Consider the following 26,651-nt stretch of genomic DNA (forward strand, 5'->3'; position numbering starts at 1 on the left):
AGTTGTGGTAGAATGGCTGAAGATACATGGAAGTTATGCAGAAGGAGCATATATGTCTCTTCTCATTACAAATAAAGGAAAAGCTGGTTTTGACTGAAATAATGTTGGTACTTTATCTTAGAACTCCTCCTTGCTGCTGATTTTCCGCAGCTCTGCCCTTCTGCCTCGTGTTTCTCATACCAACATTTACGTCTGGCTCACAAGTCTGCTACAAGGCGGAGTAGGAGGCTGACAGAAGGAGCAATCAGAAGAAGGTGGGCAGCAAAGCAGGAGATATTTGCTTTGTTTTTCACTTTTTTGGTGCTGGACTGATATGGTTTCAGCCAAGAAGTCCAGATAAACAAGACATCTGAGACAGTACAGAGGGCAGGTAACTGAAGAACAGGCTTTAAAGCAGTGAATCGGTAGAAATTCTCGTGTGCAGGACAGGCAGGTGTTGCATACCTCCAGCTTATGCAATCTAAGTAGATCCTAAGATAGTTTTCCTACCACTAATTAAAACTACCCAAAATTCTACTGCCAGTTTTCAGTGGGATGATTCTGCAAAGATGAATAAGTGCGAAGTGACAGGAAGCGGTGTGGTTTCTGATGAGCTGGCAGTTAGTTACTCTCAAAGATAGAAGATGTACTGGAGAAGACCTCCTCTCATTTCTGGCCACACAGTAGCGGTCAAATTTAGATAACAAACTGTATAAGGGGATGAAATTTTACTGTGAGGGTAGTAACAGCTAGTGTTTAAGTAACCATTTATTGCAAAGGAAAAAAAATGAGTTGGGGCCAAAATCTGATCCAGAATGTCCAGGTGACATTCAGAACCATCCAGATGTAGTAGTAAAATACAAACCAAAAACACCACCATTACTACTTTTCTTTTTCTGTCTGCTGCATATTGTTGCTTTATCCAGTAAACCTTAAGCCCACACCAGTGGTTTTCCACCTGTGGCCCACAGACAGGGAAAGTTCACAATTAAGGAATATTCATTGGTAATATCTAGGGAGACTAGAAATGCCACTAACAAAAGCAGTGTCACAGTGGCTAGGTCTGAACTCCCTCTGCAGAGGTTCGTACCTCCACTGGAAGCATACATGGGTCTACAAGTGAAAAAGATTCAAAAATAGTACCCATGGTCCCACCCGGGAGAGACAGAACAATTCATTGATTAGAAAGCGAGTTTCTAATCAGCCGTGCACTGATGCGATCCTTAGCAAATTAGTTACTCCATTCCTGAGCCTCCACCTGCGAGCCAGGGCACGCACATCCTGGTCTCCTCAGATCCTTGTGAGACAGCATTAGGGATGTGCACTTCAAATGGATTACTGTCAATAGGTGTCACTAGATGGAGGAACAGCTGTCGATTGAATTATTTCAGAAACATTCATAAAAGAAGCTACCTGTAATTATCAGTGGATTAATTCACTTTACCGTGCTGTGGAAGAAGAAATATTAGAAACAGCACCCAGTCAACTGTGTAGTCATTTATGACGCAGCTATGAATAAATTAAAGATTTTTTGTGAAAAAATATGAAGAAAAAGCATCCCTTAACTGTCATACAGGGTAAAATCAGTCACTCTGCATTCCACTGCTCAAACTGTTCTATTACACTAAAGACCCTACAGGAAGCAAGAGAAGATCAATCAGTAGTTTAAAATTATTTGGATATGTTCAGTCACAGCATAAAAGAGATTTCATTTTGCACTTGCACAAGGAAGAAAGTACTTATACAGGAATTTGTTGTTTCACGGTTTCTGGATACTAAAGACTGACGTTCAAATGCCTCCCATCAGTATTTATAAGTCCAAAGACAGCCAAAGCTTCCAATATTCTCAACAGTACTCCCCAGCCATTTCTGGGATTTCTATAGATTTCCTCCTCCAGCAGAAATGCCAGTGCACAAAGTATCAAAAGATCTATCTACTTTGTGAATTTACCTGTCAGTATGGAAATACAGGCTCAAGGGGGGTATAAATGACAAGATGTTGCTGGTGGAGTTATTACAGCTAGTAACAACCAAGGATGTTGTCCCTGATGTCCAAGAGAAAAGATACATCTACCAAGTGCACAATAATAAAAAAATAAAACAACATTAAAAAATAAATCAAGCCTGTAGAAGTAACATAAGGTACAAATGTTTTGCGATGGGTTATAAATAACACTGAGTATTCAGAGGGCTTTGGTCAATACAGATGCTTCAAAAATGCAACTAGTCATTGAGTCGTTCCAGGCTGCTAAAAACTTAAAAATTTGTCTTAATCTCTTTCTGCAAGATCTCCTTGCCTCTTGGCTATACCATGAAGTCAGAAATTCATGTCAGGCCACACTGGATTCCAGAGAAGGTGTTCCATAGTGCAGCCTAGACCACTGAAAACCTGTCAGTTGCCTGATTGACGGTACACAGGTAGGGCGACTCCCAAGGCCAGCGCCCATATGCTGAGAGAGGCAGGGTCAGTGCTGCCTTTGCCAGGCTCGAGACAGATGTGGTAAGGGTATGCAAAGATAAGTAGTTCTGACGCATTCAGATGCTGCAATGATAACTCAACAGAAAGGTGACGACAAAAATAACCCCACTCCTAAAACCTCTTTAGAAGCCATAAAAATCTCACTAGGGATTATCTTGATTTACTCAAAAATGTGAGTGATGTTTCACGTAACACACACAAAATTAAGAACATCACTAAAATCTGTAAAATAAAGTACAGCAACATATCGTATTTGGTCAGCACCTTTTATCTAAAGCCTTCTGTAACGATCTCATTTGCTCAGCAGCTACATTTCTGAAGTGGAATCATACAGGTCTTCTGTGGGGAAGGCTTCCTGAGGTTTCTCTTTGAAAACAGCATGCCCTATCACTGACAATTTTCTTAAAAAATGGTCTCTGCATCTTGGGCAACACTATTAGTTTCCAGTTCTATTTCAAATCACATAATATACGCTGTCTTCAGTAAGATGACAAGTCTTGGAATAACATCATTTTCTCAGTAGAAAAACAGGAAGAATATAAAAACTCCATAAAAGCAGAAGGTAATAAAGAACTTTAAATGAAGCATCTGCAAACTCCCAAGGCTTTTATAGACAGTTTTGTCATTTTGAAGGGGATGCTGCACCATTTTATCATTTAGGTTAGATAGCTCTCGTTGTGCCTGCCAACACGTGACTGCTCTTAGCATTGCATATGCAAATGCAAACACACACCTAACGACTGCAAGTGTGGTCACTCAACACTCATTATTCAAACTGACAGAAACACTCGCCCAGACATTTTCTCAAAATTCTCAAAGTTTTAATGCATCTGGAACTCAAAAACGTCCCTGACTAAAAGACTTCAAAAATGTTTCAACATGAGTCAGTTTGAAAAGTTTGCTAATAAATTGCTACAAATTGTTTGAATGCTGATCCACCTAGTAATATTTGTATTATAATTCATAACCCAAATTACATTTCAGAGTCTGCTACATTTCAGTAATGAATATAGCAATTCCTTCACAATAGGTTTCTAAGAGTAAAGTTCAGCAACTTTGCTAGGACAAAACGTATAAAGAATTGAAACTAAACAACATTTATTAGTTGCTTGTAAGTTTAATGAAAAAGCATCTATATCTGATTTCCAATACAAGTGTTTTTAGAAGAATCCTGCACAAGCTGGCTACAGGCACAATTATAATCCTTAAAGTCTTCAAGAAAATAGCTGATCATATGCCCCAAATATACAACTCTGCCAAAATTTCAGTCTGCTACAGCTTGGACAATGACAAATACTCAAGAATGTAATAAGCAGGTGAAAAAGAGACCCTTAGAAATGGAAAAAGGCATGGTCTTTTTTAAATTAAGAGTGTCCACGTGTTCATATGCAAACAGTTGTACCTAGTCCAGGACCTACTTACCTTTTAAACACAGCTATCCTCAGCACCAATTTAGCAAAGAAAAAAATTGAAAGCTCAGTAGAAATTTGCATTAAGCAAATTAGTAAGCAAATTGTTTCAAAAAGTTACTAAGGAGAGAAACTGAAGGAGAGATTAATAGTATACATAACTAAGGAGAATTCGTTTCTGGCTGTAAATTATATAGTACATGTTACCACATCTCTTTCCCTCCGCTTTTCACATGATGATCAACCATATCTTACTCTGCTAACTATCTTTTTCCTATTCCCTGTATTTTGCCACAAGACAAAATAAGGTAAAATCCATATCCAGAGTTTCCAGGCATAGATAGCACCAGAACAATGACAATATCTCTGACACGATACGCAAGTTATATCCATGAATTTAAATTTATTTGCTTGGCAAACTCTTCCTTCCTTCATATATTATCACCTTTAACTTACAAAATTTGGTGATGATTAACACAGCTCTGCAGAGGCTAATGCTTAATGGGTTTAACAGAAGGGCTTGAAGAACGGTCCACAGTGCCCGAGGCTTAAGTCCTGACACAGAAATGCATACGCATACATATGCTTTAAGTTTCATCACATCAAATCTTATACAGGATATTTTCTCCTTGTAACAATGCCTCTGGCAAGGTTCAGCTCAACAAGCCCAGAATAGAATACGTAAAGATCCCTTACTCAGCCAGTCGTCTTCTATCAGCTCGCAAAAAAAAAATGTTTTTAGCTCTGATTATTTTTCTCAAGTCTTTGCTAGAGTTACATTCTTCCAACCAAGAAACCCAGAGAGCCAATACCCCATCTTCAAAGTAGCAAGTCACAAAGAAGCTGGGAATTGACGACACATCTGTAATCCTTCAGTAGAGTGAGATGTGTTTACATGAGAAACCGTTCAATAATTCTGAATAAAAAGCCTGTAACTGAGAATCAAGGACTGTTCACACTGTGGTTTCTCAACAAGAAGAGAGGACTGAATACTCTGAATACTCAACCCATCTCTAGTGCCGTTTATAAAGTAGTATACGATTCACTAAAATACTCGCTGGAGAAAAAGGTTTACACTCCAAGTTGTTAACCTTTAAGGCATGCTTGCTTTCTTTTGAAGATTTATTTTAGCTCAATGGCTATGTGGGCGACACACTACTAATTAAAAAGATTATGCAAAATTTACAGCCTAACACTGAAAACTGGTTAGTTTTTAGATTATACTTCTTTATGGATTTCAAGGAAGGATGCAAATAGGGGCCAGTGCCTACATCACAGTTAATATGATTGGAAAGAACACGATGTTCAGGAGAAGAGAGAGCGCCCGTCTGCTTCAAGTACACAGGAACTGATTTCACATCATATTTCATATAATAGCAAGAAAATTCAGTGAGCGTGGATCTGTCAGAGTATTTGTGTGGTGACATACACCAAATGACGTCCACCAACACAAAGAATTTGCAGTTTAAAACAACTACAAGACAGGAAGAGATGAAAATAAAGAAGTGGAAGCTTGTGGCCATTTTTCTTGTTAGAATTTTGCATGTGAAAATCAAGTTGATGCACACATCAGTACTCAAAGGTCTACTTGAAAACAGTGAGTCTGGAGACATTTTTGTTCTTGTACAGGTAAGAAATTAATTTCTTAGTTCAATGACTCTGTAAGGTACCAAGAATTTTCTAGAAGCGTGAAAATGAAGGTGATCATTATCTCCTAGGAGATCATCCTCCTGAACCTATTTAGCAAGTCTGTAGGGTTCAGTCCTTTTACAGGAAGAACTCAGAGTTTATCTGCACTTTTAAATGTTTTTCAAGGTGGATAACAACTGAAGCTTTTATACAACTTCTGAAAAGCCAGTAAAGTGAAATTATTGGAGAGGGACCGATACAATTTACAATTATTTCTTGTTTATAGTCTCCTGACATAACACAGTAGCAATATGTATTTCTTCAGAAACCACCTTATTTCCACAGCCAGCTTTCACGCTTTAGTCCTTAGAGCCGTATTGTCCATCAACTCCATCACAAATCATGTAAGAATTTCTCTTTTCAAAACAAAGGTACACATTCAGAACTCCCAACAGAAATCTAAAGGTCATGCATTTACATTTTCACCAGTTAGTACCTTTCTAGCAAAAAGATCCCTTGAGTCTATTCAACACATTCTTCATTATTATAACATTTTTTTACTCTGTAGAGAACAGAAGGTGATATACCCTCTTTTAATGGGAATATTGGTGGAACCCAGTTATTAAACAGAGTAATTTTCTTTTAGTACTGAAATAAATACTTTGTAATTCTAAAAATTATTGCATCGTATAACAACCAAAGAATGTAACATTACCTTCCGCTGGAAGTGCCCTAATGAGCCACTCTCTTCTCTGCACAAGAGGATTGCTCATACATATCACTCTTGAAATGTGTCAGAGACCTTTCTTTAACCCCAACTAATCTTGGATCATCAGCCTTGACTCTGGAGAACATCCTTACAAAAATTAATCAAAGTGACAGACACAGAAGAGGAGCAGCTCAAACAGCCAAGTTCCTGTCAGCAATTAGCGAGAGCATCCTGAGACCGCTGCCTGTTATTGGGGGACCATCTTCCTGCTCCGGACCAAAAGGGCCCTGACCGGAGGCAGGAGGGCGAGCACGACAGGCTGCCAGGGCTTGCACCTCCCTGTGCCCAACGGACTCGGTTTTTACAATCAAGTTCAGGAAGAATTGGGATTTCATACCCTTCCCTTTCAGATACCTAATTATTCACTCTCTCAGTTTGAGTGTTTTCATATTTCCAGCTCATTCACATTCCTTCAGCTGCTTTTCCCTGAGTCAGGACCCAACTTGCTGCAGTTCACATTTTCAGGATTATCACACAGTACATGCTTTATATGACATACTGTAGATTAAATACTCCCACCATTTGTAAGAAAGTCATTTGCCAGGTGGCACCTACATAAGAACAACCTTGGACAACTTCATAAACTGTCCCTCGGTTCTTACCTCGGTACTGAATCATTCACAGGCAGAAACGCACCACGTGCTCTGTGCTCCCTCACCTTGGGTCTGCTGTTAAAAATTTTTTTTTTTTTTTTCTTAAAAGGAAGTGAAGATTAAATTCAGGATAAGATAGTAGAATCGTAGAATAATCTAGTTTGTGCCCCACCAAAGTAGGGCTATTTATATGATACAAAAAAGAATCTATAAATCTGCAGAAGATAATCTCGTTCAGAGTTCCATCCTGTAATTTCCTTCACAGGACATAGAAATTAATTGAACTTATAAAAAATGCAAACAGAATTGACAGCCTTTGTTCTTTTGATACCCAGCGGCTGACCTAATCATAGGCTTTAACTGGGAAACGCATTCAAGCTCCCGTGATAAGCATTAACAACAGTTTCCCAAATACGAATGATTTCCTGCCTCACACGTGACCTGAGTCCCACAGACAGAAGGAATGAACACTTCAAACAGGAATTTTACTTTGTCTTCCTTCTCGTAAAAGGCAAAGAGGAAGCTTCACTCGGGGGCACCGTAGCACAGCTAAAGCAACCAAGAAGCTGCGTCATCCCACTCTTCCACACACAGACAGCAGCAGCCAAATGCAAAAGACATTTAATTAAAACTCTCAAGTTAGTTCGTTAAGTTTGGAGTGCTTCCACCAAAATACACTCTCTCACATAAAAAGAAAATTATAATCAGCCAATATTGTGGGACCCACTGACAAGAGGATCAACGGGCTTTCTGATGCTGCCTGCAGATTGTATTCGTACTCTATAAAAAAAAAAATACTATTTTTAAATTATTTTAATGACAGCAATACAGCAAAGTGAAAATACAAAGAGATGGACAAACTGCTTTCGAAAAATCCATAATTCCATCATTTACTGAAAGAATTTTACTATAGCTAAGAATATACCCTGCCACATTTTTAATTAAATGCTATGAACACAATAAGCGTAATATAAAGATCAAATGCCAGGTACAGTCCAGATCATCCATTCCTTCTAATGCAAATAAATTAAACCAGATTTGAAATAGAGATTAGGATCAGATTATAGCACTTCAGTTAACTGCAAAGAGTTTCAGTCATTTGTGCCTACAACCCATAGCTATTAACACCATCAGCAACGTTCATAAAATTGGTTACAAACAATTTCAGAGGGAACGCTGTGGAAAGCTGCCCCCTGACAGAGCTGTCTGGGCACCTCTTCAGTGGCGTTTTCCGTGGATACACACCAAGTACAACATTTTGAAAAAGATGAAACTCTTTAGATGCACCCAGGGACCAAAGCTCTCTCTATAGCAAAGGAGATTTAGTAACTCCTTTGAAGAAAGCTCTTGAGGAAGTTAGAGAAGCCACTAGTGTCTTATAAGTAGCACTCGCAATGACTCAGTTCCAGCACCATGCTGTGGTGCCCTTTACTTCCTCCATTTAACACAAAGCCTGAATCACAGTATTAGCAGGGAGATAATAGTTACATAAAGTGGGCTTAGACAGGAGGACAGTAAAAAGAAAGAGATTATCTGAGCTCCTCTTGCTTGCATCAGTACCTGGAGCGCTCCTCACCCAGCTCCTCCAGAGGGGTGTACAGGAGACGAGGCTACAGCTGTACCCGGAATCCATCCTGGTGAGCTGGGAACAGAGGGCTGAGGCTGCCTGGTGGCAGCGCAGAACTTCTCAGTGTGACTCACAAACACGGGGACCACACGCAGCTACGTGCAATTCTGACTTCAACCTTTCTATCAACAACTAGGCCCCAGTCCTGCTTCTATACGAATGTACAAGTCCACTACAATTGCCAAGAGGAGAACGCAGGATCACACGTACTTCAAACTGGTTTAAAAGATACTGCAACAAAAATACAACTACATTTTCCTGGCAAAGATCTATCAGACACATGGGAGCTGCCAGCTCAAAGAAGGGCATATTAAAAATTACCAAGACAGAATTAGGAGGAACGAGGCACCTGGCCTTCCAGGTGCAGGAGATTCCCAGGAGACATCCCTTCACACCTGAGTCTTTTTGAAAGGGCACACTGAATTTGTAACATGGCTAAAGCTGAAGAGCCAAACAATATGATGTGCCAAGGCACCCAATTAAGTTTCAGAAGGTGCATAGACATAGACAGGAGAAAAAAAAATTATAAACTCTTTACATCTTAATTTTTTTTTCCTCCAAAATTAACTTTAATCTTTGTCAATAAATTGTTTTATGGGGGAATGGGGGGAAAAAAGTTCCTAGAGTAGATTTTAAAGCCTCAGAGTTTTGGCATTCTCCATCAGGGTTTTTTCAGCTGCTGGATACCATCATAAACAGCTGCTCCCGGTCACAGTACTCTTACCACTGCCAGAATGCAAACAGAGAGCTGGAAATCTGCTGTAAGAAGAGAATTGTATAGAGTAAAACTCCACAGGCTACTTATAAGGCTGATTTAGTATTCTTAATAATTTAATTCTAGTTTTTAGTGGAATTTTACTGGAAGTTTTACTTTATGTTTGACCGTATGATAGACCTTTAGTCTCAAAAAGAAAGGTTGCACGCTCTGAGCAACTTATGACTATTTGATATTTTACATATGCAATGGGTACAATATCATGGGCACGAATCCCACAAGATTTTGCAAATAACGTGACTTTTCACTTGAAATCCACGTACCTATTTACACCCTTGTGTACATTTAAGGAAAGTATGATGGATAATGGGATTTATTACAAATGAGTGCATGTTGTTGAAATATGACCATCCAATAGTTAGAAGCTTTAAAACTCCCATATTCGTGTTTCTGCAGTTGCTGAATCTTCTTCCTAACTAGCCTTTTAAAAAGATTTCACGCTAGTGAAATTAAATGTCTCACTTCACTGAGTCTTTTCACTAATTTAAGCAGTAAGAGAAATTCATTATACAAGGTAGATCACACATGTTTAAAAGCTTAATTTTGTAGATTATGACTTTTAAGGGGATACATACGAATTCAGCTAATGTATCCCTGCAGAAATATGGTATGCCTCAGAATACAATGCCTTTTGCGGGCAGCAGCTGAAGACAATATTTTCTAACCACATGCAGTGCATGGAGATGCAGGGCTGTAGGATTACTGCGGGTCGTATTTGTACAATATATTTCTGGAGTTTAAGACAGTCAACTTTCACTGTTTAGTACAAATTTGAACTTTATATAGGAATTTCAAGTTCATTTGCAGTGCAGACACTTGCAAAGACTGGACACAAGATGGTTTTGAGCTTCAGTAAATCACAGCAAAGCTTCTATAATGATAAATGATGAATGAACTTGCAAAGATGCTTTTAACCACTACAATTGTTGGACAGTCCTAGACAGACACCATCCTTCCTCCCTTGTGAAGAGGTCTAGGGAACTTGGTCCTTATGTAGCACGACTTCATATCGTTGTGTATGTCTCCTAAGTCTGTCAAACATACGAGATCTACCTCTCTGAAGAGCCAACACAATTAAAAAAAAAATATAAGAAAAACTAGAAGAGATGACACAAAATCTGGGACATAAAATATAAATTGCACAAGCATATGTCAGTTACCTGCCTACTTTAATAGAATTATTACTTATTAAAAATGCATTATTACAAAACAAATCGTACCAGGGAAACAGAGGAGTGATGCCAGCTACATGCAGAAGAACTCCAAAGGCAGCTAGCTCTGTTTTACCTTCCCTCAAAATAAGTACGTAGGACAAGTTGCAAGTGCAAGATGGTACAGTTAGAGCAACTCGAATTTCACAACCGCCATGAGACTGCTCTAACTTGAGCGGAAGTCTTCTGAAATCCACAGATGTTAATCAGTACCTATAAATGCAAATAATAGTGCAAGTGCAGTGCCACGATGAATTACTTCTAGACGGATACAGTTCCCGAGCGTCACTCACTGTAGCTGGATTGTCCCATGCATTTCAAGCTCCCTGTGCTACGAGTTCAGTGGCAGATTCTTTAGAAAGATCAGGCTGTCAAAGTCCACAGGAGAAGTGGTTTTTTTTCCCCCCTCTGAGCTTTTAATCACAAACATGCTCTAAAAAAATTCAGTGCTACAGATACGTGAGTGTATAAGCAGAGAAACTTTCACTGTGTGGTATATGCTTATAATCTCGCTTCATTGTGTCTAACACCTTTGCCTCTTATAAACCCTTGGCTGAGCTCATCCCACAGCATACTTCGTGAGGGCTGCGGCATCATTATCCCATGGCTGATGATCTCATCAGTCTTTCCCTTCTCTTTACTCCTGACATTTTTCATTATCTGGGTTCTCTCTTCTGTCTGACCTCAGCACTTTTCACCTCCACAGCTGTCTCTATTCTCCCAAAACCAGTATTTCTCTATAAGTATACTTAATCCCTGATGGTATTTGGAACAGGAAGATGTGGTGAAACTGATAATAGGATTGGGAATTTTGTCAACAACTGTTTGTTTTTTTTAAAGCTGTGCAAAGAATAACTGATAAGGAGTATGTACCATCCAGGAGGCCCGTGTCTTGCCCGCAGCTGTGTGCACTGACTGGGGCTACCTCCAGCCTCCCCCATTTCTAAATATTCAAGATGTTCCGTGATCATAATTCCCTACCATTCATACAATACAATTGTGAGCTTCATTTGCTGATTGGAACCAAGCTTAGTCTAAAGTTAGAAATTTCAAATCAGGCATGGTTTTGTGCTGACTGAATATAAACTTCAGGCTGATTTTGAGTGTTTATTTTTAATGGATTCTGAATGCTTCCACTAATTCAGGAACTCAACCGATTACGATAAGAGAAGGAGGACCTATTTTGCTAAATGTAATTCCTGCTTACGGGATTTGCCGAGCACGCCTTATAGCTGGAGAAGGCAACGGGATTGTGAGCATTTAACATCTTAAAGGGTCAGGCCATAACCACTAAATTCCACCAGGTTAATGCTCTAAGGGCAGATAACAAATGCTAGCCTGTGTCACATGCCTAACTACAGACAGGAAACTGTATTTAGTATTTAAATGTGTGAGATTTAGTCTTTATACATGTTAAAATAGATTGTTAGATCTTCAACAATTTTTTATCTTAATACAAGTGTCACATGTAGCTACAAGTAGAATGCAGGCTACAGTTTCTGGGTTTATAATTGCATTACTCAGACCTTAAGAAAAGTGGAGGGGATATGCAAAACTACCTATTGCTGCTGTGAGCTACCAACAGTAATAGCAATACCAACACGGACAGGGAGCAGGATAAAACCTTACAATAGGAGTATTTGTAATATTTTAAACTGGCTTCTAGCCATTTTGATAATTGCTAGTTTTACAGTACAAAAGCTAATAACTGTTCTCTATTTCTCTGAGCAAAACCAGTGTGATTTTCCAATAGCTTATTTTACAGCTTAAATTCCCAGAAACCTAGATGGGACAAAGCACCCATATGATTTTTGTTGCTTTTCACTCTTTTTTCAGTAGTTTTATATCTGAAAGAAGTAAAAGACTACAGACATCATTACTCCAAGAAATTTAACTACAGTTTCTGCTTTGATTTCACATTAATAACCAAAACCAGTTTAGAGAACTGTATGATAAAAAATACTTTAAAGTGGTAAGGGACAGCTGTGTTTATTCATTACCCTTTGTGACACATTCCTTTATTTCTTTTAATTTGTTTTTCACACTAGTATCCTCTTAGCCAGTATGATGCTATATGGCCTCTAGCCTTAGTTCACAATTCTGAACAATTTTTAAGAAGTGAATACTCCTTTATAGAGTGTTTCCTCACATCTGCCCACCCACCAGGACCCCAGGGAGAAAAACATCAAACTCAGAAGTTGTTCTGTTCTACTAGAGAGATGACAACCGCATTGCAAAGATTTCCTGTCGAGCACCGAGCCTTGCCATGAAATTCAGAAATTCCTTCAAATCCCTCTAGTCCTGCTGGTTTTATTCCGCTTGCTGCGAACACTACTTCATTCTTGCAAAGTGAACAATTGAGAAAGGAGATATGAATTTATTTTTTTTTGTTTGGAATTCTTCCATGGAAATAGCACGAAAAAGAGATGTCTAATACAGTGTTTTATGCTTATTGGTTATTTCCAAGTGATAGACTCCCAGATGACAACAGAAGTTCCCTGTTATTAGAAGGACATTTCATCCTAGTTCTATTATTCTGATAACCCTCTGTATTAACGATGCCCTCAAGTCTTGTGTCATCCATAGGTTTATTAGCATCCCCAGCTTTTGGTGTCAGTCTTCCGTGAAAAATATTTGGAGATATCAGTCCCAGATGTTCAGCTACTGATTTCCTTCTGACCTATATTTTTTCCTGTCACCTCAATAACTAGAAGACTTGGACTTAATAAACATCCCATTTGATTCAAAGTTAAATATTTTCATAATTGTGCACTGCAGTGACTGTCACTTTAGTTGCGGGTCAAAAACCATATGTTTTTATTGTGATTTTTCTAACCAGCCAATGAGCCAAAGACAACTACTCACACACCAGAAGAGGCAGAGGCAACCTGGATACGAACAGAACATTCACAAAGGTATTCCCATAGCACGTGCACTGCTGCTGGTCCTACCTGAGCAGCGGCTCTCCTGCTAAATCTATGCTTGGACATCACTTAATTCAGATCATCTTGCAAGATGCTCAGTAGTCCACACCATTCACATCTCTTTTTCTAAATAATGATATTAAATTAATATATAAACAAGTTAGGAGAAATGTCAACATTGTACAATAGCTACTGCAATATAACACGCGTTCCTAAGAAGCCACAGTTGTGCTTTCTTGGTCCACAGTGTAATTTAACTCGGCAGTTTCATTAGAGAATATTTCACATCCTGCTTTACAAACTCCACCTATTGTTTCTAGGTACAACATTCAGTATAACAAACAGAATAGTGGGCAATACACATCAGGACAAACCTCCTGTTAATCAAGAAGTGAAACAGAAATACCTAATTTTTAGTTCTGTAACAGCATTTCCGACTCACTGAACATGTAATTCTCAGAGGATGAATTTCAAGTGTTGAGATATTCATCATAAAGTAAAATTAAGGGTCAAAAACTAGCCTTCATTACTATTTTATAGAGTATTTCCTAGTAAGTTTTATAGAAATCATAACTTGAAAGAGATAGCAAATGATTATCTGAAACTCAGTGATTGCCTGCGATAGAACACTACTGTGATAGCAGGCTCTGCTACTTTTGGGCTGTACTGTAGAGTAGGAAAGTAGCAGCACAAAAAAAGAGGAAAGCCAGCAGAGAATCCTAAGGCCACTGAAGGGAGGTGCAGAACAGAGCTGAAAATTAACAAAATCCTCTCTGCACAATGTCACGCCTGACCTGAAGCATGGACCCAGGAGAAGAAAGGTAGCAGCTTTCCAAAAGAAAACATTCCCCTTCAGATCACGTAATGCCACTCGAACAGGCGGCTGAAGTCGCTTGCCTGTGGGAGTATTCTGCACTGTCTACTCCCACTGGAGAAGTGAGGCACAGACATGATGAAGGGAACAGCAGAATGGTTTTTGTGGATGCATCTCATGAGGCAGGAGGAGGGAACAAGACAATCTTCATCTGAGCTTGCTTTTTCTTTGAGTTGAGAGGTCAGGTAGTCAACAAACATGCTGCTCTTAAGTAAGAGCAGCACTACAGAGGTTCAAGAGCAGAATATTACAAATTCCATCAACTAATGTTTTTATTATAAAAACATATATATTAAAATATTTTTAATTTTATATATATATATATATAAGCTCAACATGACCTGGCAATGTGCACTCTCAGCCCAGAAAGCCAACCATATCCTGGGCTGCATCAAAAAAGTGTGGCCGGCAGGTTGAGGGAGGTGATTCTGCCCCTCTGCTCTGGTGAGACCTCACCTGGAGTACTGCATCCAGCTCTAGGGCCCCCAACATAAGAAGAACATGGACCTGTTGGAGTGAGTCCAGAGAAGGGCCATGAAGATGATCAGAGGGAGTGGAGCACCTCTGCTATGAAGACAGGCTGAGAGAGTTGGGGTTGTTCAAGCTGGAGAAGGGTCCAGGGAGACCTTAGAGCCCCTTCCAGTCCCTAAAGGAGGCCCTACAGGAGAGATGGGGAGGGAACCTTGATCAGGGAGTGTAATGACAGGATAAGGGGTAACGGTATTAAACTGAAAGTGAATAGATTTAGATTAGATATTAGGAAGAAATTCTTTGCTGTGAGGGTGGTGAGCCCCTGGCCCAGGTTGCCCAGAGAAGCTGTGGCTGCCCCATCCCTGGAGGGGTTCAAGGCCAGGTTGGACGGGGCTTGGAGCAACCTGGGCTGGTGGGAGGTGTCCCTGCCCAGGGCAGGGGGTGGCACTGGGTGGGCTTTAAGGTCCCTTCCCACCCAAACCATTCTGTGATTCTGTGATATTTAAGAATGTTCCCTGTGACACACAAGTGACATATAAAACAAAGAAATGTTCTTTATATTGGTTATATGAGGTCAACTAACATGAGCACATAGAATATTATAACCTTAAAAGCTATGAATTACTAGGAATTACCATCACATGGTATCGCATAGCCAGAAATTTAAAGCTACTTAGTGGTTCAAAAAAACCTTACTGCAAAACCTTGCAAAGAAAATCCTCCTTTTCTTAGCTCCTACAATATTTGTAACAATTGAAAGTCATCTGTAATTTGGCAATCTGGTGATATCTGCAATACTTCTTATTAGACTTAAATAGCTAACTTGAAACAGTCATAAACAAGTCACGCTTGGTAATAGGAGTTTCTAAATTAGGCAACTGTATTTTGTTCTTGATCTTTCTCTTGCGCACAGGAAAGTGGTTGTGCACGTACCCTTTGATACACAGTTAAACAAGGAAACTTCGGACTGAAATTTCAACATGAAGCACAAAATACAAGCACTTGTTTGTATTCACTGCACGTGTGTCATCTACATTTACTCTCAAAAAGCTCACTTTTGCACAGAAGGCAAAGTCTCATTTTTATGAACCATTGATTTCCAGCTATCTATAAGTACAGGCGCTAACATGAATTTTATTAACATTTGCAAGCAGATCTTGAAAGTAGTTTCTAAAAACTCACCTACAGCCTCTGGTATTGTCGGGACGCTTACAGAGTGCAAATATAAATAAAAAAGCGCATATGCAGAAATAACACAGTTAATAATACTGTTGAGTTCTCACTCCTGAAGAGTAGAATTTAAACTATATTGTCACAGGCAATAAAGAAATAAAAGGTCAGCATTTGACATAAATGCCAACACCAAAAAAAAACCTTTGGAGAAAATAGCAACAGCCTCAGCAGGTGTACAAGGAGTTACTCCTCTGCCTGCATAGGGGCATGAAAGAAATAAGGGTTCTTTTCAGCACTTTCAGGATAACACCGTAACATTTGAAAGGAGAACATCTTTCATGTACTAGGAAATAAGAGCAAGTTCTTGGTCTACCTTAGCCAAACTGTCTTCAATCATTGGCACTGTTACTGACCAAAGAAACTTCTTTTCTTAATGATATTAGACAAAATGTGTGAAACACTCCAGTGCAGTTGATGAGAAGACAGTTCCATTCGGAAAGGAGCATGTGAAAATAGCTCCAAGCTATCCTTTCCACTATCCTTTCCACTTCACTGACCATGAATCGGCTCCTTGAATTTTTTATTGGCTGCTAATGGCTCCAAGGGCACTTTATGTTAAGGTGTGAACGGGAGGGGGAAGAAGAAAATCCCGGCCATGCTGTGTACACTCTTAGCTCTGCCTTTGTAGATCAGCCCCAGCTCGGCAGGGTTTCAAACAAGGCAGCTCGTATTGACCCAGGTAACACCCTCCCTTACAGGAAAACACCGGTATTTTCCAATTCTACCAGGCATTTTGCATAATGAAAGGTAATTCCTCCTTACTCTGACCATGCAGTCGCTACACCGTGCCAATACTGCAGGCTGCCGCACTCCTGGAAATTTTCATTCCCTCATCTCTGCCAGATGCTCTCTGGCACTGATCCCTTGGGACCAAGACACAGGTTTCTCAGTTCACTTTTCTACTCGTGAACATCTCTCCATAGGAAGCAATGATTCCATTCACTCTCTTGACAAATATGCAAGTTTGATTTGCTAATAAGTGTGTTTCTTAGAGCCGGAGGTTTGGCAGTTGCTCTTGGTACGTTATCCTACCTTAGGAGCTCCCCTGTAGCAAACTTGGGGTTGTCACTGGGCCTCTCACGGCTATCACCATCTGCGACAGCTTCTTTTTTCCCCTCAATTATGCTCATGCTATCTGAGCTGAAAAAAACTTCCAATCCTTGCCAGTTTAAGCATATGCCTACATATTTATTCAACTAATTTTTATTGATCTGAGTTGACAATGTCATCTTTCACATCTTTTCACTGGGGTTTCATTAACATAAAGTGTTTGAAGCTTAATGGGAAAGAATCAAGTCTGGATCAAGACCTCCTTTTTTAGAGTGAAATGGAGCAGCAGTGTGTTTCAGGGAGTACAAAATTCAGAGGGCTGCCTGACAGACCAATTTCAGACAGTCGGAGCATTGTCACTAGAAAAGCTGTCCAAGGCCACTCTGCTTTCTTCCTAAAGCCACCAGGAGAGAATTTAATGTATTACCACTGGACTACGCCATTGACAAACTAGTATTTCTTTTCCTGTGGTGGCTCAGTTGCTCTCCTCAGTGAGTAAAAAGCAGATAGATATACAGATCACAGAATCGTTTGGGTTGGAAGGGACCTTTAAAGGCCATCTAGTCCAGCTCCCTGCCATGAGCAGGGACATCTTCAAGTAGATCAGGTTACTCAAAGCCCCATCCAACCTGTCCTTGAATGTTTCCAGGGATGGCGCTTTCATTCCAGCTTCTTTTAGTTCCTAGAAAAGGATTGTTCAAAACTAATTTCTTGCTGGTTTATCTGCTACATCCTCACGCAGAGCCAGCAACGGCAAAGGACACGCACAGGCTTCCAGAGGGGTCTCAGACTAAAAAGCAAAGCAAGCCAAGCCCCTCTTTATACAAAATATCATGGCTTATTCTCTACACCCAGGCCTAACACCTGCCTCACCCATGCTGCGGCCCCAGAAATACCTATATTCTCCCCCCCATGTTTGTCTGCCACATCCCCATCTATTGCTCAGTACAAATGGCAAACACAAGCAAGCTGCTGCACCCTTTTCCCTCAGATACCAGTTTGTTAAGTCTCTGCTAATCAGCACATTTATTGAGGCTGTCTGCAAGCACTTCAGGGAGTGGTTAACTCACCCCTGCTCTTCCACGTGATCAAGATTTATTTTGATGTTCAGGAAGAGTCCGTGCTACATGAACGTGTTCCTGTGGAAGGGGACACAAGCAGCATACAGCACTGGACTACAAGATTAATGCAGATTTTTTTAATATAACTTCTGAGGAGAAGTATTTCTGACAACAGCTGTCAGGCTATTGTCAGGCCACTTAACCTCCACAGCGTTAGGTTACTATGCTCTGAACTACAGGGAAGATTCAGTTTAGCTTTAACTACGCAGGACAGGCTGGCACTGGATTTGACATCCCCGCTGAAGAGGCAGAATCCACTAATTAGTGCCACAATACATCCAAGGGATTTTCTGTGTACCAGAAGCCAGTTTTGAAATACAAACAGTATCATTTACATCCCAAGAAAGTAAGCGCTAAAGAAGCTTCACAGCGAGCATAATTGATGATTTAACAATATTTTGCATATAAAATCTTAATTAAGATGTTTTGAGAATCAAGAATGTCTCTCTAGAGGCATTCACCATTACGAGCTTCTTTTTACAGATATCATGCTGTAGGGACTCACAGAGTTTTTAAGCAAAAATCACTACCCTGCCAGCCAAACTACGCTGGTTTAAATAGTTGCTACAGAAGGTGTGGCCTCACCACCTTTTCAGTTATACTGCAGACTTACAGACATCCCCACACTGAGTAAATAACTGAATTTTGAAATACTGTTGAGTTACAGAGAAAAAATAGACACCTTACTTCTCTAATGAGGAACCTGAATACCTAAGCACACATGGACTGCAAAACGTGGTGTACTTTATAAACCTTATTATTCTATAACGTTAAAGGATACTTTTTAAAAGCACGTGTAAACTGAGTGAATAAGTACATCTTTTTCTTTTTTTTTCTTTAATAGATGCTTGTTACTTTATAAGTGTGCAAAAATAAGTGAAAGATGTAAAAAGGAAGTTTATGAAAAATAGTCCTTTTGATTGCATTACAGTACCGATCTAGGAGAGAGTGAATGCCTGTTTACACAGAACAATACAGAGCATATCTGCTATCGGTGATGTGCTGGCTATTAGAAATAGAGATGCTGCTTTTGGCTCCTTCTCAAACAGGCCAAATGCTAATCACTGGCATTGGCGTAAAATGAAATTAAATCCACTAAAGCCAAAAAAAATACACAATACTCGCAAATATACACAAAACGGCAGATTTATACAAATGTAACTGATGTGGCCCCTTACGCTAAAAAATTATCTTAAACAGTAAAGACAGAAGAACGAGCTTTTGGTTGTCCAACACAGCTGAACTTCTGATTAGGTCTGGAAGAAATTATCTGCTAGTGTACATTTTTTCATTTTTGTAATTACAACATTTTTGCAGTGTTACAATAGAAAAGTCTATTTTCTTCACTAATAGTACACATCAAAGAATTAGAAATATCTTTTAAAAGCACACTCATAATACCTCAATTTTAAGAACTTGCTTCCTGAAGGTTTCCAAACTGTGTGATAAACGAGGGGCTAAATGAAGGGACAGCAGCATAATCCTCTCTAAATGGGCTTATACGATGCTGTTAATGCTGCTTTTGCAGCATTACCATACTTCAGTACTTCAGATTAGATCATTCCAAAGCTGAAACTGTGCTCAGAGGCCATCTCCAGGTCAGGGACATGAAGTTATTTTGTAGTCACACTGTTATCCGATTGCCTCATCCACTATTGCTATTGTCTGATAAATGACAGCCTGCTATTTTTAGGGAATAAAAATAAGGGGGTAAACATATTCAACTCCACTGTGTTAAAAAGAGTTTTAAGAGTTTTATTCTAGCAAGTAAGCACACTAAGATTCAGAAACCTTTGTTACCAAGATCACACAGCACAAGAGACACAGAATGAATTTTGGGTCAAGGATACAGCACAAAGCCCCTTTATCACCAAAGTGCTATAACAGTTCTACTTTAGTCTCCGTTCACTGTAGAAGTGACTTAGTTCTTAAGGTTATAGCAGAAAACTGACATAATACATTCAAGGGTATGAAATGTTTATATTATGGTAAGAATCAAATATTTGTATTACAGAAATCCGTCCTAAAATCTTTCCTGGCAGCAGTCAGAACAGTGGCTGGAGAGAACTCAAATAGGTCAAGAAAATAAAGTCCTAAAATTATTTTTCAATATAAACTATCCAGATCTGTTGTTTTCAAACTTGTCATCTAGTATGATATGTTTTCACTATTTAATATATGCAGATCTAATCACAGGCCTGATAAGAAGCTAACAACAATCTGCTTCAAGCAAATCCAGATCATAACCTTCCATCTACACTTTTTTTTTTTTTTTTTTTTTTACTTTTTTTTTGTTCCATTCATTCTCTGCCCCACCATCTTTCTACCCTTCCAGGCAGCAGAACCACACATATTGTCATGTCAGAATTAAATATATTTTAGCATTTCATGATAACAAAAACTTCCATTCTTTTTGCATAGCATTTGAGCAAAGTGTTTAACAAAAGAGCCAAAGAAAGACAAAAATCCTAAACGGAATTAATTTTTTACCTGTAATTATTATATACAAATCACAAAAGAACCTATATGAAAGAATTAAACCAAAGGCACGGATTTTGATCACATAGTGCTTACCCCAGATTTATAGAACTCAAATACTGAGATTTTCATCCTAATCTTCAATAAGAGTTAATACTGATGAGAACACATCACAAACTGCCTTCTGCATCCAAGCTGTCTTCCTTCATAAACAAAACCAGAACAATCAAAATAACTGTCATTTTAGAATTAATACAAGTTTAAAAAGGTTCTGAAATCAGGCACCTAGTGAGAGACATACAGCAATTAATTTATGTGAATACATACCTTACTATTCCAAACACTATGCAGAATTTTATCTGACTCTGAATTTACAGGGCATCTGAACAGTTGCCCTCATTCAACATAATTCCACCTTTCCTAAGGAATTCCACTTCCCTTAAGGGCTTTCAAAACAAGAGTAAAACCATCCCTACAGTGGCAATAAGCAACAAACTCTTTTAATCTGGTAGTGTAAAGGCCAGAGAAAACAACAGCCAACCGCTATGTCCAACAAGCGGTTTTGATTAAAAAAATTGTGTTATATCTTCTGCAGCTGTGCCAGTTCTTTTCTGTGCAGAAGACCACAGTTTCAGGACTTAAATGATCTCATAGACTTAAATGACTCTCATAGAACTATAACTCTAGGATATGATCAGATTACTATGTGTGCAGAACCTTCTTTCAGCTCTATATGAAATTTTTTGTTCTTTTAAATTATGTTTGTTTCTTTGCCTCTCTTTTTGTCATTCTAAGTGTCCGATGAGTCTCTGCCCCATCTAGAGAAAGTATTCACAAACAAGATTTGGCTAATGGGATCTCATTCCTTTTTTGGCCACACAGCCATACAACTGTGAAGTGAATGGTTTTATAACGATAACTGCAACAAGAAGAACAAAGTACTTAAGCGTGCAAAAAAGCTGGAAAAAAATACACATTTCTTCTATGCTTCAGGCAGGGAGAGCACAGATTATACCATTTTAACATCAGAACATGCATCACTTTCTTTTTTAAAGGAACTTGCATCATATTCCAGGCACAGTTATACTTCTAATTGTCTTTTATGGCTGCTTAAAAGTATTGTCATACACTTTTCAGAGTCTCATTGGTCCTGAGTGAAGAAGTAATAAGAACGCACAGACTGATCTCTCCCCAGAGATCGTCCACTTCTTTCTCTGCAAAAGCTGGAGTCTGAGACCGAAGACAGACTGCTACTAGGTACTGGGCCAAAATACCTCTATGTTGCCACATCTAAGTGCATTTCTTTTATTTAGACGCATTATTGATATCAAGACATAACAGTTAAGGCACAGCAGTTTCTAGGAACATCTGGATCTGTGGTGGTGGTTTTTAAAATAAACAGGAACATTGAAGCTCTGCCATGACTTGGCTCCACACTTTGCTCTGGTGAACACTGCCTTTGCTGTATTAATATCAATAAATTAATGTTTTGACTCTCAGGACACCACATGAGAGAGTACAGGGACCTCTAACAGCAAAATAGTTAAAGGCAGAGATAATGCAAAAGCAGATCCAAGGAAAACCGTCAAAATCGATACTCAACATCTATAAACATTTGTGACAAGCGTGCAAAAAGTTAATGCTTGTCTCAGGCTTTGTAGCTCAAGCCATTGTCTGAGGTTAAATAAGAACCACTATTAATTTCACTGAGGGTTACCCTACCACTACACCTATAAAACATTTTACATAAGACAGGCTTATTATAATAATATAACACAAGACAAAATACAAGACAACAAGCAGTTGTCTTGTAATCATTGGTTAGCTCAGAACAACATTCTATTTTCTAAATTCCCCATGAAGACTGTTCTGTATTCCTGCTCTTTGATAAGCCTCTAATTTTTCCACATTAAAAAATACCACCTCTCAGTTTATTTTCACTGTTTTCCTTAAACAATTCTTTTTTTAAAAAAGCACAAGCTATGTACATATTTTTCTAAGTGTCCTGTTCACTCGATTTACCATCAATTCTGTGTTTAGTCCAGCTTGGGCATTACATCTTGAACAGCATTAGCACTAATACAAAAGTTCTACATGTCCACAGATTATTTATAATCCAAACTGATTTCAGCTGTATTGAACGGTTTACTCATCAGTCTGGATTAACATCATCTGTGTCTGGGGCAGGGCGTACAAGAATTGAAATGCAATTTCACCTTCTAGTCCCCAAAATAACAAAGTCTAGATTTTTAAAGAGAAAACATTTAATAACTAAATAATTCTTAGATACAGTTTTAAAATCAAATGCTGAAATCTTTACTGTCTGTTTTAAGTAAAAATTCTCAAGAATTCTTACTGATGATCAAACTTCTCACCCTCAAATTACTCAGGAAATGAACTAAGCTTTAACTAATTCTTAAGGCACATTAAGAAGGGTCGGTGGAAGAGGGGACACTTATTTATGCTGATAGGAAATCTTATCGATTTATCAAAAATTCTTCCATTCAGTATTTATGGGGCTTGGAACTAGATGATCTTTAAGGTCCCTTCCAACCCTAACAATTCTATGATTCCATGATTATGGTCCCCTGACCAACCTGTGTCTGTGGAAACATCTGGGTTTGTGAACCCAGAGAAATAGAAGAAAAATTTTCTAGAGCATGTTCCCACATGCATACCTGAAGACAAGCACATGGAAGATTATTCAAAATTATCTCCTGCCCAGTTTCTTATGTGCTGTAACATTGCTAATTATCAATCAGAATGTACGTGCAGCAAATGTTTTAAGGCACAGATTTCACTGCTTTCTCACTGATGTGAGTTTTTGACAAAGTACCACAGTTCCAGCACAGATACATAACTCAGGCAGTACTGTTTATTAGGAAGTGGGATTTAAATCATCATTTGGAAAAAGCAGATGAAATATAATGCCCAATTGTTCATCTATGTGGTTAAGTGTCATTGGAATTATATCCTCTTCACTCCTGTGACATGCAAGCAAGCTCTACATTACACACACATGTACATCACGGCAGAACTTCTCTGTTCCAGGAGCTATCTGCTCCTAACTTTATCATTAGTGTCTGCCACCACTGTAGCCCTTCGGTCAACGTGAACCGCATCCTGAGAAACTCCACTAAAGATAACATGTGGAGAAGCGCACAGAACTGGAATTCATATCAGCAGAACTTGTTTCATCAGTAATATTATGTGTATCAATTTGGACTTACTGTATGGCCTTTAATCTTGCTATGTTTGCCATAGACTGTTTGTCTGAGTTCTCTGAACACTTAATGAAACAAAATCATTAGAAATTGTGCAGCAGCTTTCAGAGGTGAGGAACCCCTAACACTTTAGAGAACAAGACATCACGTGCTGGGAGGAAGCGAGTGAGCCACGTACATAGGTTACACATCACGTGTGCAGTAAACACACATTTAAACAATGGACAGAGCGTTTGTCACCAATCTGTTTATTTTGAAAGCGACCTGAGCTCCTTGAATTTCACTTGAACTAGTACTAGAGGAATGCCTTATCCATATTCAGTACACGTATTATCATAGTAATAAACTAATTCTTTGTTATTATGTGTATGTTATGATTGGGGCTCATGGTACCAAAGTCAACATAAAATGAACCCCAGTTGAGAGGGAGAAAATATTTTAGTATTAATTCTCCCTGAAGACTACCAAGCAAATTTGAAACTGCCAGTTGCTAAACCCAATGATTTCACAGTGTTCCTTGACACAGACTAAGCAGAGATGAAAGAAGTTCTACAGCTATTCCCTGAAATTTTTGAAGTCAAATAACATTGTGCAGTCAAAAGACTCGCTCCTTTGATAACGCAGTTCCAAATTATCAAGAAGTCAATCAAATAAGTGCTAAAAAGATAGTTTCTACATATTCACAATGGCCTGATTAAAAGATGACGCTTACACAGAATGCAAAGGGCTGCAAATGTCTCCCCAACCCTGCTGTCACATTATATAACTCGCTCATAAAAGGACCTTAAACAACCTTTAAGCAGTTAGTTCTGTCCCAAACCTCGCTCTTCTGGTACTTACCAACCTTGCTCTACATTCAGGCTGGATTTATGATTTACTGTTTACAGTTAAGTCAACATTATTTTTCCAACATTAGAAAGTGTTACCTTGCTCAAAAAGATACACTGCCTAGGTATATTCCAAGTAAAACTTTTTGACTTTTCCTCCTATTAGCCTGCAAGAATCATCCTAGTTTATAGAGAATGAGTTAGATTTGACAGAATTGTTTATTAATTTCCAGTTATAACGTGTTCGCATGCATTAAGTACAATAATTTTGCATAAGTTCTTGAGAGCAAAACGAGTCTTGCAGAGCTTTCACCAGAGATGCTTCGGAAGCAGTCCCACCTGGCTTTCAGAATGAATCTATAGGCATCAGAATGAGAGAACTTCTAAAGGAAGCTCATGTAACACAACAGTTACTGATGGTCAATAAACAGAAAACCTAACAATGCCATTGCAATGCAAGTTCTTCTCAAAGTGGAATGTGATTTAACCACAGTATTAATATTTAAATGAACATAAGATACAATCCAATGAAGGTAAATGTGAACATTTGTGATGATTCCCATTTATCAGCTATTATCTCTTTCTTTGCCAAGAAAGGAAAAGTCTTCCCATGTTAATATTGAAATCTGTTATTCCATCAACATAAGAATGAAAAAAAAAAAAAGGAATGAAAGATGAGTAGTACGCTTTGAACTCAGCAATACGGATTTAGCTGCCCTACTGTAAATTACTTCTTAGGCAAGTCTTCCTACACCAGATTCCATCTCCGCAGCCAATACTATCTTTATTTCATCATAATCTCATAAGAATGAGATACTAAAGGTCATAAGTCAAGAGAGGGTGGACCATCACTAACAGAAAGCTTGATAAGAGGTTCCAAAGGACGCAAGTACGATATCAGCTCAGGGCCTGAAAGCTTGTCTACCTTGACGTTACTGCTTCCAGTTCAGGGGACAGAGCTTGTCCAGATGTCTCCACACCACACTCAACTGAGCATTGCCTAAAAGGAATTACGTTCCCATTTACTTTAGATGTATACCTCACCATTATGCTTATAAGAAAAAACTATTAAGAGCTTTGATGTAAAAAATTTTTTTTTGTTTAAATATCCATCTTGTATTGGTTCATAGAACTGCCTCACCATATGGTTTCTCATTATTTTTAATGATATATATAAGATGTAAGATATAACGCCACTAGAAAACAGTAGAAAAGCATAGATGATGAAAAGACAGACATATGGAGAAAACATGCTCAGAACAGCCTGAGAAGGGAAAAATACAAAGTACTGAACACAGATCCCATGTGAAATCAAGAGCTCACAGTCATTTTGTGGACACTAGAACTCTCACAGTACCATTGCATAGCTGTGTGTGCTCATTTTGAGAGGCAAAAGCGTTAGCACTGCATAATTTTAAACAATAAAGTCAGGTCTGTTCCTTCATTTTTATTTTTAAATTGCACAAACCACAAAGATTTGTGGTGCATAAATCCATTTTGAATAGGCTGCTTAATTGGTACTCTAATGCATCAGCTGCCTGGGGACATGGAGAGCAGCCAAGCTGCCCAAGTCCAACACGTACAGTAGCTCTGGCTGGTCTTTCTCCTAACAAAGAGGGACTACAGCTCCTATAACTTCACATTACCACTAATGCGTCTTTCAGAAAGTTTGCTTTATAAAACCCCTCCCCAACCTATTAAAGCTATTGAAAGAGCAGATCAGTACTTCAAGATACTCTGGACTGAAAAGTACTTGGTGGTTTTTTTTATTGCTTTTTTTAAAAAAAAAAAAACCAAACACACCACACTTCAATTCAATAGCCCAATGTGAAAAATTCAGGATAGCTGGTCAATTTTTTGGCATTCTATTCATAAATACAGAAAGTTTTTATTCTGTTTCTCCTGAACTAGAAAGGAGAGATGCCACAGGAAATCAGTAATCATATCATACGTATACTAGCGCTGTCTGCATATTTTT

The 26,651-nt window shown here is 38.8% G+C and overlaps 1 protein-coding gene across 10 annotated transcripts in view; it reads left to right on the forward strand.

The window, feature by feature from the left end:
- Positions 1-26,651, forward strand: part of PEX5L (peroxisomal biogenesis factor 5 like) — a 109,357-nt gene that overhangs the window by 38,281 nt on the left and 44,425 nt on the right. The window contains exon 2 of one of the 10 annotated variants that reach the window (XM_074590322.1): positions 21,760-21,879. The exons of the other annotated variants lie outside the window; for them this stretch is intronic. The gene's annotated coding sequence lies outside the window, so the exon portion shown is untranslated. The remainder of the gene's footprint in view (positions 1-21,759; positions 21,880-26,651) is intronic. 10 annotated transcript variants of the gene reach the window in all.

Source organism: Larus michahellis, chromosome 6 (assembly GCF_964199755.1).
Source record: "Larus michahellis chromosome 6, bLarMic1.1, whole genome shotgun sequence".
Taxonomy (NCBI): Eukaryota; Metazoa; Chordata; class Aves; order Charadriiformes; family Laridae; genus Larus; species Larus michahellis.